Below are 10,946 nucleotides of genomic sequence, written 5' to 3' on the forward strand. Positions count from 1 at the left end.
CAATAGCCTCGAGGCTGAGAAATGGCTGTTCCCTAGGAAAGCAGCAAAGTAAGCAGTAAGCAAAGTAAGTCAACCAAAAACTGAAGGTGGGAAGGGCTATGGAGGAAGAGCAGGGCCGGGAGGCCAGGATGACAATGGAGGAGGTAAGAAGCGGTAGGATTTACCATAGATCCTTTGGGGGGCAGGAGAGGAAGCAAGGAGTAAGAGAGGAAGCTTTGGGCCTGAGCATCTGGAAGGATATTAAAGGACCGCCCCCCCCCCACCGTGGTCTCTTTATATCCATTCTTAACTGGCCCTTCACCCCCACCCCGCCAATCTCCTCCTTTGTCCACATGGCAGCCAGGACAATCTTCAAAGAGAAACTTGGGGCCTCAAGTCCCTTTCTCTGTTCCCGCACAAGGTTCCCAAATGCCTGGGGGGTGCCCACCCTGACGCAAAAGGTATACCGTGACATGACCCTCCTAGTTCCTCTTGCTTCTCCTTCAATCGTACTCACCTCCACCCCCCAGCCACGACACACCTGAGTCACCTCCTCAACACCCCAGGCTCCATCTGGCCTCTTACCTGTCAGGAGTCCCACCTTCCTCCCCACCACCACCCTTTAATCCTGCCTGACCCCATTCCTCCTGAAGCCCTCAGTTTAGATGTCACCTCCTCCAGGAAGTCTTCCTGGACACCCTCTTCTGGGTGAGAGGTCTCCTCTGGGTTTTCACACTACCCTGTGCTTTCTCCACTAAAGTGCTGATCTGGTTTGTAACCCCCTGTGCCTGCCCGCCCCCCAGGCTGTAAGTTCTGTGAGCATCAGAAGCGCTCAGCTCCCCATGGGCCAACCATCTAGGTGTGCCTGGATCTGAGAGTCCCCAGGAGGCTCAGACTTCGTCCTAAAACAGAAAATCGCAGGGCGCCTGGGTGACACAATTGATTAAGCGTCCAACTTTGGCTCAGGTCATGATCTCATAGTTTGTGAGTTCAAGTCCCACATCAGGTGAGCTGGAGCCCCGCTTTGGGTGAGCAAAAGTCCTGCTTTGGGTGAGCCTTGCTCCTTTCTCTCTCTCTCCTCTCTCTCTCTCTCCTGCCCTCTCTCTCAAAAAAAAAAAATCCCAGACAAACCAAACCCAGCAGATCACCCCAACTGTATTCCTGATGCTTTGCAGAGTCTAGTCATATGTGTTGACAGAACAGTGAGCAGGAGATTTGAATATGTTTCCTAAATGGATGAATGAAGTTCGTCAAGCAGTTAATCACCCAAAACCATGAGCCAGACTTCTGGAAGCCCCTGCAAGACCTGGACCCCATTCCGTTCTGGTCCAAACTCCAAGGTCCTGCAACAATCCCAGCGCTCCTGCTCTCCAACCAGGGCCCAGATTCAAGATCAGGATCCAGGCCCACCCTCCTGTCTGCACAGAAAGGGAGGTCAAGGCCATGGGCAAACAGCCAGGACAGCAAGTCCAAAGACCTAATTCTTCAGGACCCAGAGGCCAGCCCACCTGGGCAGCACTCAGCTGCCCCACCTCGGGCCCCGTGTCCTTATTCTTATCCCGTCCCAGCCCTGTCATCTGACCCCTCCATCCAGGACAGCTTATCTCCCTGTCTTCTGGTAGCCTACAAAACTAGAAACTCAAAAATGCTTCTCGGGTTTTATTTGTCTCTTTCTTCCATATTTTCTTTTTCTTTTTCTTTTTTTTTTTTTACTTTTTCTGGGGCGATCAGTCCCTCCAACCTTATCACGTTCTGGAAAAGGGGGCTAATCGTGTCCTCTGGCCAGGTCGTTCCTTTGTGAAGGCAAAAGCGGTCTGGGTGCTTTTGGCTCCAGTAAATGCGGTGCCCTCCAGGCTGGCCAGACACACGGGGACACACTCCACACCAGAAGCAATGTGTTGTGCTGGAAGGAGACAATGACTGGGCTTAAAACAGGATGGCAGAGGGGCGCCTGGTGGCTCAGTGGGTTAAGCGTCCGGCTTTGGCTCAGGTCATGATCTCAGGGTTGGTAGGTTCGAGCCCCATGTCGGGCTCCGTGCTGACAGCTAGCTCAGGGCCTGGAGCCTGCTTCCGATTCTGTGTCTCCCTCTCTCTCTGCCCCTCCCCACTCATGCTCGGTCTCTCTCTGTCTCAAAAATAAAACATTAAAAAAATTTTTTTTAAAACAGGATAGCAGAGAACACTCTCTGTGCATCAGGCCGATGTGCTACGTTTCACACAGGGACGCCCCCAGAGGTAATGATCTGGGAGGAGGACGCAGGCGGATCTTTTTGTGGGACCCGTGACCCACATAACAGCAGAAAACACAAAATGAAGATGGATAATTCGGTGAATTATGGCACAAAGAAGGCACAGTCATCTTCCGGAGTGAGAAAGAAAATGTGGCCCACACCCCGGAGGCCCCTTCTGGGCCCCTTTATCATCCAAGGTAACCGCCATCCCGACTTTTGTGGCCATGTCTTCCTTGGTTTCCTTTATAACGGTTTAAGCTCGGGGCAGGCTTCCCTAAGACGCTGAAGCTTCGCTTCTATTTCAAACTTGTTATAACGAGAATTACGTAGCATAGGATCCTCGGCGGATGTCTTGTTCATGGCAGGGAGCGTACCGAGTTCCTCTCTACTGCGTGTGTCAGTCCACGGTGCAAGGAGACGTGCTCTGACCTGTCTCTTCTACCACGAAGGACGCTGCCTAGTTTCTGGGTTCTTCCCTATTAGTATACTACTATATGAACATACACACATCGTTATGTACCTATAATGATAGATTCGCCATGAAGTAGAGCATATCTACACAGACCCTGATTCTTGTGGAGTCTATTATCTCAAAGTGGAAAAGAAGATTAGGGGCAGTCTCACGCCACTCCAGCAAATACTGCCAAGTGGTTTTGCAAAGCGGCTGCGCTAATTCGTGCTCTGCTAACAATGCGTGAGGGTCCTCAGCCCTCCTTTTATTTATAAGTTTTATTCACTTATTTTGAGAGGGAGCATGCAAGTGGGGGAGGGGCAGAGAGAGGGAGAGAGAGATAGAGTCCCAAGCCGGCTCCGCCCTGTCAGCCTGGAGCCCGATGTAGGGCTCGAACTCACAAACCGCGAGATCATGACCTGAGCTGAAACCAAGAGTCAGGCACTTAACTGACTGAGCTGCGCAGGTGGCCTCAGCCCTCCTTTGAAATTTCAGGGAATAACCATGACCTTTTGTTGTACCGTGTGGCCAGCTGGAAGCGTGAGCACAGGAAGGGAGCTCAGTGGTTTTCTGACCCTCACCCAGAGCAGACAGTATATACAGGCAACACGAGGTCATTAGATCATCATTCAGTGCTGTAATCACACACCCTGACGGAAGGATCCAGAGTTTGGAGAGCTGGGGAGACAGGGGAGATCTGACCTGGTCTAAGGGAGCCCCAGAGGATTCTCAGAAGTAATGCTCCAGCCAAGACCCAAAGGAGGAGTGGCAATTAACCAGGGGAGGAAGGGTAGAGAAGATGGAGAGGGAAGCATGCTGGCCAGCTGCCACACCATGTGCAAAGACCCTGAGGTAGAAGGGAACAAGGTAAGATTCAGGAGCTAGGGAAAAAAAGGGCCAGAGAGGTTAAGAAATTTTCCCGAGGTGACATGGCATGTTAGTAGCAGAGCTGGGTCTAGACTCCACACCTAAGGGGTCCTTGACGCTCATCAGTTTAGTGAATATACAACTGATTCCCGAAGGTGAGCCCCTCTAAGTAGAGACAGGACCTCTGGATGCACACAGGCTGGAGTTCAAATTCAGCCCTGCCGTGTCCTCACTGTGTGACCTTGGCAAATCTCTCAATGCCCAGACCCTCAGTCTCCCCACCCGTACACAAGATGACAGCGAAGGTATAGCCACTAGCCTCAGGGCTGCTGTGAGCAGAAAAGAGGAGGAAGGGCCTAGCCCAGAGCGGGTGCTCAGCATGCAGAAGGAGCAGGACCACCTCCCAGGAGAAGCTAAGCTTTGCAGAGTACCTACTATGCGCCCGACCCCTCCTAAGGAGGCAGGAGCTACGAGGATCGTTGTTACCAGAGAGAACATGGAGACTCAGAGAGGTAAAGCGACCTGCCCTCAGTCACACAGCAGAGAGCGGGAGCCAGGATCGAACCCCCCCCTCACCTGGAGGGATGGTGGGTGAATCACCTTCTCAGCCTCTGCAGGGAAAGGTTTTATATCAGGAAATCAATAGTGTGAAGCAGGAAATAAGAGAAAACATTAATAATCTCAGGCAGCAAAACGAACTGCTTCTAAGTGGCTGTTCTCACAGAATTCCAGCCACAGAGCCTGTTAAAACGGTGCAGCTCACGGAATAAAGGTTACCCCGTGGCCATCCAACAGGACCCTGAACGCATGACCCATGTTTCTAGAACACTGACCCGGTGTGTCTTCTGAGTCATCCACAACACAAGCTCTCTAGGGTTCAGGCAGGACAGACTCCGCGTCCCCTTCCCTGGGGACACCTGACGTTACAACACTGGTCCAGACACACCCACAGACATGCTTGTTCGGTCTGCTCCGCATTCTACAATCAGTATTTCCTACCATACAAAGGGACCACAGCATACTCAGACTAGAAACTTATTTTTCTAGTAACTGGACAACTGGCATTTAAAAATCTAGGACAGTTAACTGTGCATTCTTTTTTTAAAGCTTACTTATTTTTGAGTGAGAGACAGAGCTCAAGCAGGGGAGGAGCAGACAGAGGGAGACACAGGATCCGAAGCAGGCTCCAGGCTCTGAGCTGTCAGCACAGAGCCCAATACTGGGGCTCGAACTCATGAGCTGTGAGATCATGACTTGAGACAAAGTCAGACGCTTAACTGACTGAGCCACCCAGGCACCCCCCATTCTGCTTTCTTAGTGTAGGAGGGACTGGGGGTAGAAGCTTGGTTGTTTGCATATACTAATAAACATGAAAATCATGTTTTAAAAACAAAACAAAAAATAAAACAAAAACATCTGAATTTGGTAGCCAACATTGACAAGTTGGTGAATTTTGCACAAAGCCTTGGAATTCTTGGGGCACAGGGAGGCTCAGTCAGTTAAGTATCCAACCCTTGATTTTGGCTCAGGTCATGATCTCATGGTTCATGGGTTCAAGCCCCGTGTCAAGCTCTGCGCTGACAGTGTGGAGCCTGCTTGGGATTCTCCCTTTCCCTCTCTCTCTGTCCCTCCTCTGTTCTCTTTCTCTTTCAAAAACTAAATAAATAAATTTAAGCAAACAAACACCAACCTTGGAATTCTCTTGGGAAAAACAGTGGAGAGAGGGGGCCACCCAGGGCCTCGCACTCCCAGGTGACAATGGGCTGAGACTAGAAGCAAGGGCCCCTGATGACAAGGCAGCTGGTCCCTGGTTCACTATGGTCCCTCTGCTCTGTCTCCTTCCCAGGGGACCCGCCTGTCCCTGGAGGGGCCCTGCATATGCAACCCTTCCCCACCTCCCCTGAGCCATCACAGCTTTTAGCTGCTTAAGGGACACGTGAGGGGAGCCTGTTAGGAGACCGTGGCTTTCAGGGACCAGCGCTGGAAGGGAAGTGACAGGCCCGAGGCTCCCAGCAGTCAACGGGGTATCAGGCTGAGCCTTCCGGTCGGGGGAGTCTCCCATCTCCCGAACTACCTGCAGAGCCCCTGCCTGGCCCCTACGATCCCCGTGCCAGCAGCAAGCATCGCCGCAGCCGTACTAACAAGAGTCAGCACCTACAGATGTCCCTACATGCTTGAACTCATTTCAGCATCACAGCAGCTGGTGACAAGGAGACAGTCGACCATGAGGCCATTTTAGCCTGACCAGCATCCACATCCCCTTCTTCGGTTCCCTGGGTCCAGAATTGCCTTTGGGGACCCATCCCTCTCCTACTGTTGGGCTTTGAGGCTCAGGAAGCAACAAAGAGTATTCACCCCACCCCCACGAGGCTCTAGGCATCATGTGACTTAGATTAGGGCCAACTTACATAGTGTCTGTTTCTCTGGCCATGGTGACTGGTTCCAGGAGGCCCCAAGGCTCAATTCCAGCACTTGCTGGAACTGGGCTCACAGCTGGCACATTGTGAACATGGAGCTACCGACGGGCATTCATGCCCAGAAGACAGCCAGAGCCAGCCTGAGTAGGAAACCCACACAGAGAAAAGGAGTGTCCAAAAAAATGTGAGGGAGAAAGAGAAAGAGAGCTGTAACATGGTTGAGTGCCTGGATCCAGCCACACCTGAAGCTAACTGCTAGTTACACGAGCCAAGATACTCCCTTTTATGCCTGAGAATAAGGATGCAAGGATAAATTTACGTTGAATTCTCTGTCTCTTATGACCAAAAGAATCCTGATGAGTATAAACACTACGATAATTTCCATTTTCCATGAGTAATCAATTGCAGGCTAAAGGGACTGAAGTAAATTACCCAAGACTGCAAGCTGTGAATCTGGAACACGTGAACTTGAGCAAGATTTGCCCTAACCCTCAAGCGCATAGGTCAGAAATCTTATAGGTCTTGTGCGGGGCTGTCCCCGTGCCGCTTGGAGTGGAGAGTTGAGGATTTTAGGAACAAGGCATGTTCAGAGGTGCTGGTGGTACAACCGTGGCGTGTTGAGGGGGCCAGAAAGGGAGGAGGGGAGGCAGTAGCGTGATGAAATCTTTAATTCTTATATAAAATAGTTCAGATGCCATAAGGAGAAAAATCAAAGCTTCAAAACATGGCTGGGATTTGTTTTTCAAAAAAAAAAAAAAAAACCCTTTAATTAAAAAAAAAATCTCTAATAAAAGTTAAAATAGCCCACAGGCCACCAGGTGACAATGGAAGGAAGACAGGGCATTTCAGCAATTTAAAGCAGATTAAAAAACTAATTTGTTGACTCTTTGTTCCCCAAAGCTCACCTCTCCCTTGGAAAGCTGTGTGTTTTGCATAATGAGGCTGAAATCCTGAAATCACTGCTGTCCGCTCAGCATCCTTATTGTTGGGATTTCAATGGGCTCCCACCTCATGTGGGGGTGCGGGGGATTTTGTGCTGCTCTGACCAGGATTTGTCACACTCTGTGCTTAAAATCTTTACAAGGCTTTCCACTGCTAGAAGGATAAAGAACACATATGCGGCCCCTAAGGCCAAGAGAATTGTCCCGGTTCATTGTGTACCAGCTCCTCCTCACCCTGAAAGCCCCAGCGTCTGTGTCCTTGGTTCATGCCACTCTCCTTCCTGCCCCAGGACCTTTGCACATGCTGCATCCTGTCTTCCCATCCTTTGCCTGGTTAATCCTGCTCAGCCTTCAGATCCCAGCTCATTTTTCTCTTTCTTGAGGCAGCCTTCCTTTCAAAGGCCCTCATCTGTGCCCTCAGGGTGTCAGGCACCTTCCCTCCTAGCAGTTACTTTGAGTGGTACTCCTATCCAGGACTGTGTCCTGTTTTTCTCACCACTGTCTTCATAGGGCTTGCACACAGAAAGGACTCAAATACAAACTTGCTGCACAAACAAACGGGTGAGCCTCGTTGGATGGGAGGGCATGGTATCAGCACACACGGAGCCTCTCCATCCCTGGACTTCCCTTTACCGCGTCCACAGCCCCAATCCCCAGTCTCCTAGCTTGTCTCAAAATCTGCTTGCATGTCCGCCTTTGCGTAGCACCCTGGGCAGGAGACCATGCAGAGAAAAGAGTATGGGCTCCAGGGCTGGACCTGCATTCAAACCCCAGCTCTGCCCCTCCAGGCTGGCCTTTCTAGATCTGTTGTTCAATGGATTGTCAGTTGGAGTCACCTTCCAGGGCCTACTACAGAACCTGGAAGGTCTTGTAGGAGGTAGGCACCCAATAGAGGAACACCGGAGAAGCAAATGGATGCCCAGGTATGCTTCTGAATGGAAGAGGAAGCTCAAGTTCAAAGAGAAAACTGCCTGGAGATGCCCCAGTTGGTTTGAGGAAGGTGCAGAAAATGGCAGACTCCCTTCCCCCACTGGCCCCGAACAGAGGCCCATGGATACTTGAATGCTAGGAGGGCTCTAAGTGACGCCCATTCAAGAAAATGGCTTGTCTTCTGGCTTAGATGATCACATTGTGTGCTTCCTCTACACCAGACACGATCTCACTGAATCCCCGTAACAACCCCTCACGGCTAGCATGATTGTTCTCATTTTAAAGATGGGGAAATGGAGGCACAGTGAGCTCAAACAACTTGCCAAAGATCGCCCAGCTTGTAAACGGCAGAGCTGAGAATCAACCACAAGCCTGTTCGCCTGTGCAGACCAAGAACGTGGTCCCCACTCCAAAATCAGACCGGAGTGAGGCAGGCTACTGGATGTGTATTTAGAAAATGCTGCTGTAATTCTCTGAGGCTGTGGCATCTACAAGGCTGACTCATCACCCGACTCCATCCCAGTGCCCTGTGCTGGCAGGCCTTTCTGCACACAAACCACCGGACAGCCAGAGCCCCACATCTCAGTGCTGTCGCCAGCCCGCTCTCTGTAGGTGGCTGGCTCCAGGCTGAAATACACAAGATGCAAGCGAAAACCCCAAGTCAAACCCCAAACACAGACAGAGGTGCTCTGGTTCACAGAGCAGCTTTAGCTCATTTTCAGCTGCCCCCCGCCCTTTACAGATGAGAACAACAAGGTCAGAGATGGGACCACCGGCCACTGTGAAGAGACCAGCATCGGAGAACCCAGATTGGCCAGATTTCAAAGAATGTTTATTTCTTGAGCGCCCCCACCATGAGCCAGATACTATTCTAGGTACGGAAGGGGTCACTCACTCGATGCTGTGAGAAATGCAGAGTTCCGGGCACCTGGGTAGCTTAGTCAGCGAAGCATCCAACTTCAGCTCAGGTCATGATCTCACAGTTCATGGGTTCAAGCCCCACGTCGGGCTCTGTGCTGACAGCCTGGAGCCTGCTTCAGGTTCTGTGTCTCTCTCTCCCTCCCTACCCCTCCCCCACTCACACTATGTCTCTCTGTCTCAGAAATAAGTAAACATTAAGAAAAAACAAAAACAAATGCAGAGTGCCATCTAAGCGAGTCCTCAGACACCTGAGGCATCATACACAGAAAGATTTATCAGTTAGCCGTGGGGACTGAAATATTTGATACAATGAATGATTCTTCACCCTCCGCCCTGCCTACTGAATGGGGCTCACTGTTCCTTAACAGCATCACAGAAGCCAAACTCTTTGCTGTTCTCTGATAGGACACAGTGTATTACATTGTTCTGTAATTGGTTATATGTTTCTGTAATATTGAGATGAGCAAAGCAGAGAAAAATGGTCATTTGACCCCCGTGCTAAATCTCCCCTGGGCTGTGATTCTTTTGTTTTCATGCTTGTTTTTACTTTTTTAAATATTTATTTTTGAGAGAGTGCACCTGTGTTCAAGTCAGGGGGGAAAACAGAGAGAGGGGGCCAGAGGATCCCAAGCAGGTTCCAGACCTTGTGCTGACCTTGTGCAAGCCTGACGCGGGGCTCGAACTCACAAACCGCAAGATCACCACCTGAGCCGAAGTCGGACGCTTATCCAACCAAGTCTCCCAGGCGCCCCTTCATGCTTATGTTTATAATCTCTTCATCTGAACCCTGTTCTCAGGCTCCCAGCTGTTACTCTGGGCTGCAGTCACTCTGCTTTCTCTACCACTCACACATGTCTAATCTGCTCCCTTCATAGGCAATCAGCCTGGGAAATCAGGTCACTGAGCTTATCAGAACTGTGTGCAAAGTAAGAGTAAACAGGATCTGAGCGAGAAATGCTAGCTTTCTGATATAGATGCTGTGGTAATTAAACAGGATGACTTTCACGTTCTATTTTTTTTATATAGTGGAGTTGCCAGGAAATACAGCCCGCAGTTATTATGGCGAAACACTTAAAAGCTTTATGAGAGGGGCACCTGGGTGGCTCAGTCGGTTGAGTGTCCAACTTCAGCTCAGGTCATGATCTTGCAGTTCATGAGTTCAAGCCCCATGTCAGAGTCTGTGCTGACAGCGCAGAGTCTGGAGCCTGCTTCGGATTCTGAGTGTGTGTGTCTCTCTCTCTGCCCCTCCCCTGCTCATACTCTGTCTCTCTCTTTCTCAAAAATAAATAAAGATTAAAAAACTAAAAAAAAAAAAAAAAGCTTTATGAGAGTGAAGGCAAGTCTGATGGTTCCAGAGATTCTGGATTTCCTCCTTGTCCAATAGGGTGGGCATCCAAATGACAAAGAACCCAGGCCATTGGCTCATCAATGGATACTCTGTGCAGGGAGATATCAGGGCCACCTTGGCACAGTGTGGCTCCCTTGGGGACAATCTAAGAGAAGGAGAAACATGAATGGCCTGCCACCTCCGGACACTTCTACACAGTCCATCAAGGCAAATAACGTGCGGCCCCAGCTTCCTGGAGGCCCAGGAACTGTGCATCTGCCAGTGCACACGGCCCTAGCACCTGAGCCCCAGTGAATCATCCACCCTTCAGTGCCCCGGAAGGGGACCCTCTGGCCGTGCATGGTCGCTCGCGCCCACCCAGAATGCACCCTCATCTGCAGACCTGTGCTGGCATCGGGCCTGTGAGCATGGAGCCCGGTCTGGCCCATGACACTCCCATGTTCATAAATCAGAGGGGACAGAGAGCAGCCTTCTTTTGAGGGGCTCCTGAAATAGCTCATCGCCTCCACCTGGGAAAGTGAGAGTGGCCACACAGCAGAGAGGGGACACAGGAGAGGCTGGGCACACCGGCTTTGGGGTCAGACAGACCTGACCTCAAACCCCAGCTCTGCCACCTCCTGGCTGTGTGACCCCGCCAAGTGAATGAACCTCTCTGTGTTCTTACCTGAAGAGTAGGGACAGGAGTCCCTTAACTCACAGGACTGTCACAAGGACTCCATAAGAGAACACAAGTGAAGCTCTGATACACCCTACAAATGGAAGCCACAGGGCGATTCCCAGAAGCATCACTATCATCCTCCTCATCCTCAAGAGGGTCCACAGAACAGCGTCCTACATGACAACTTTGGAGCAGAGGCCAAA

The 10,946-nt window shown here is 50.8% G+C and overlaps 1 protein-coding gene across 2 annotated transcripts in view; it reads right to left on the bottom strand.

Moving 5' to 3' along the window:
* WSCD2 (WSC domain containing 2) overlaps positions 1-10,946 on the bottom strand; it is a 110,936-nt gene that overhangs the window by 97,135 nt on the left and 2,855 nt on the right. Inside the window, exon 1 of one of the 2 annotated variants that reach the window (XM_029922282.1) lies at positions 8,712-8,792. The exons of the other annotated variant lie outside the window; for it this stretch is intronic. The gene's annotated coding sequence lies outside the window, so the exon portion shown is untranslated. Of the gene's footprint in view, positions 1-8,711; positions 8,793-10,946 lie in introns of those variants that run through there. 2 annotated transcript variants of the gene reach the window in all.

The sequence above is a fragment of the Suricata suricatta genome, chromosome 14, assembly GCF_006229205.1.
Source record: "Suricata suricatta isolate VVHF042 chromosome 14, meerkat_22Aug2017_6uvM2_HiC, whole genome shotgun sequence".
NCBI lineage: Eukaryota > Metazoa > Chordata > Mammalia > Carnivora > Herpestidae > Suricata > Suricata suricatta.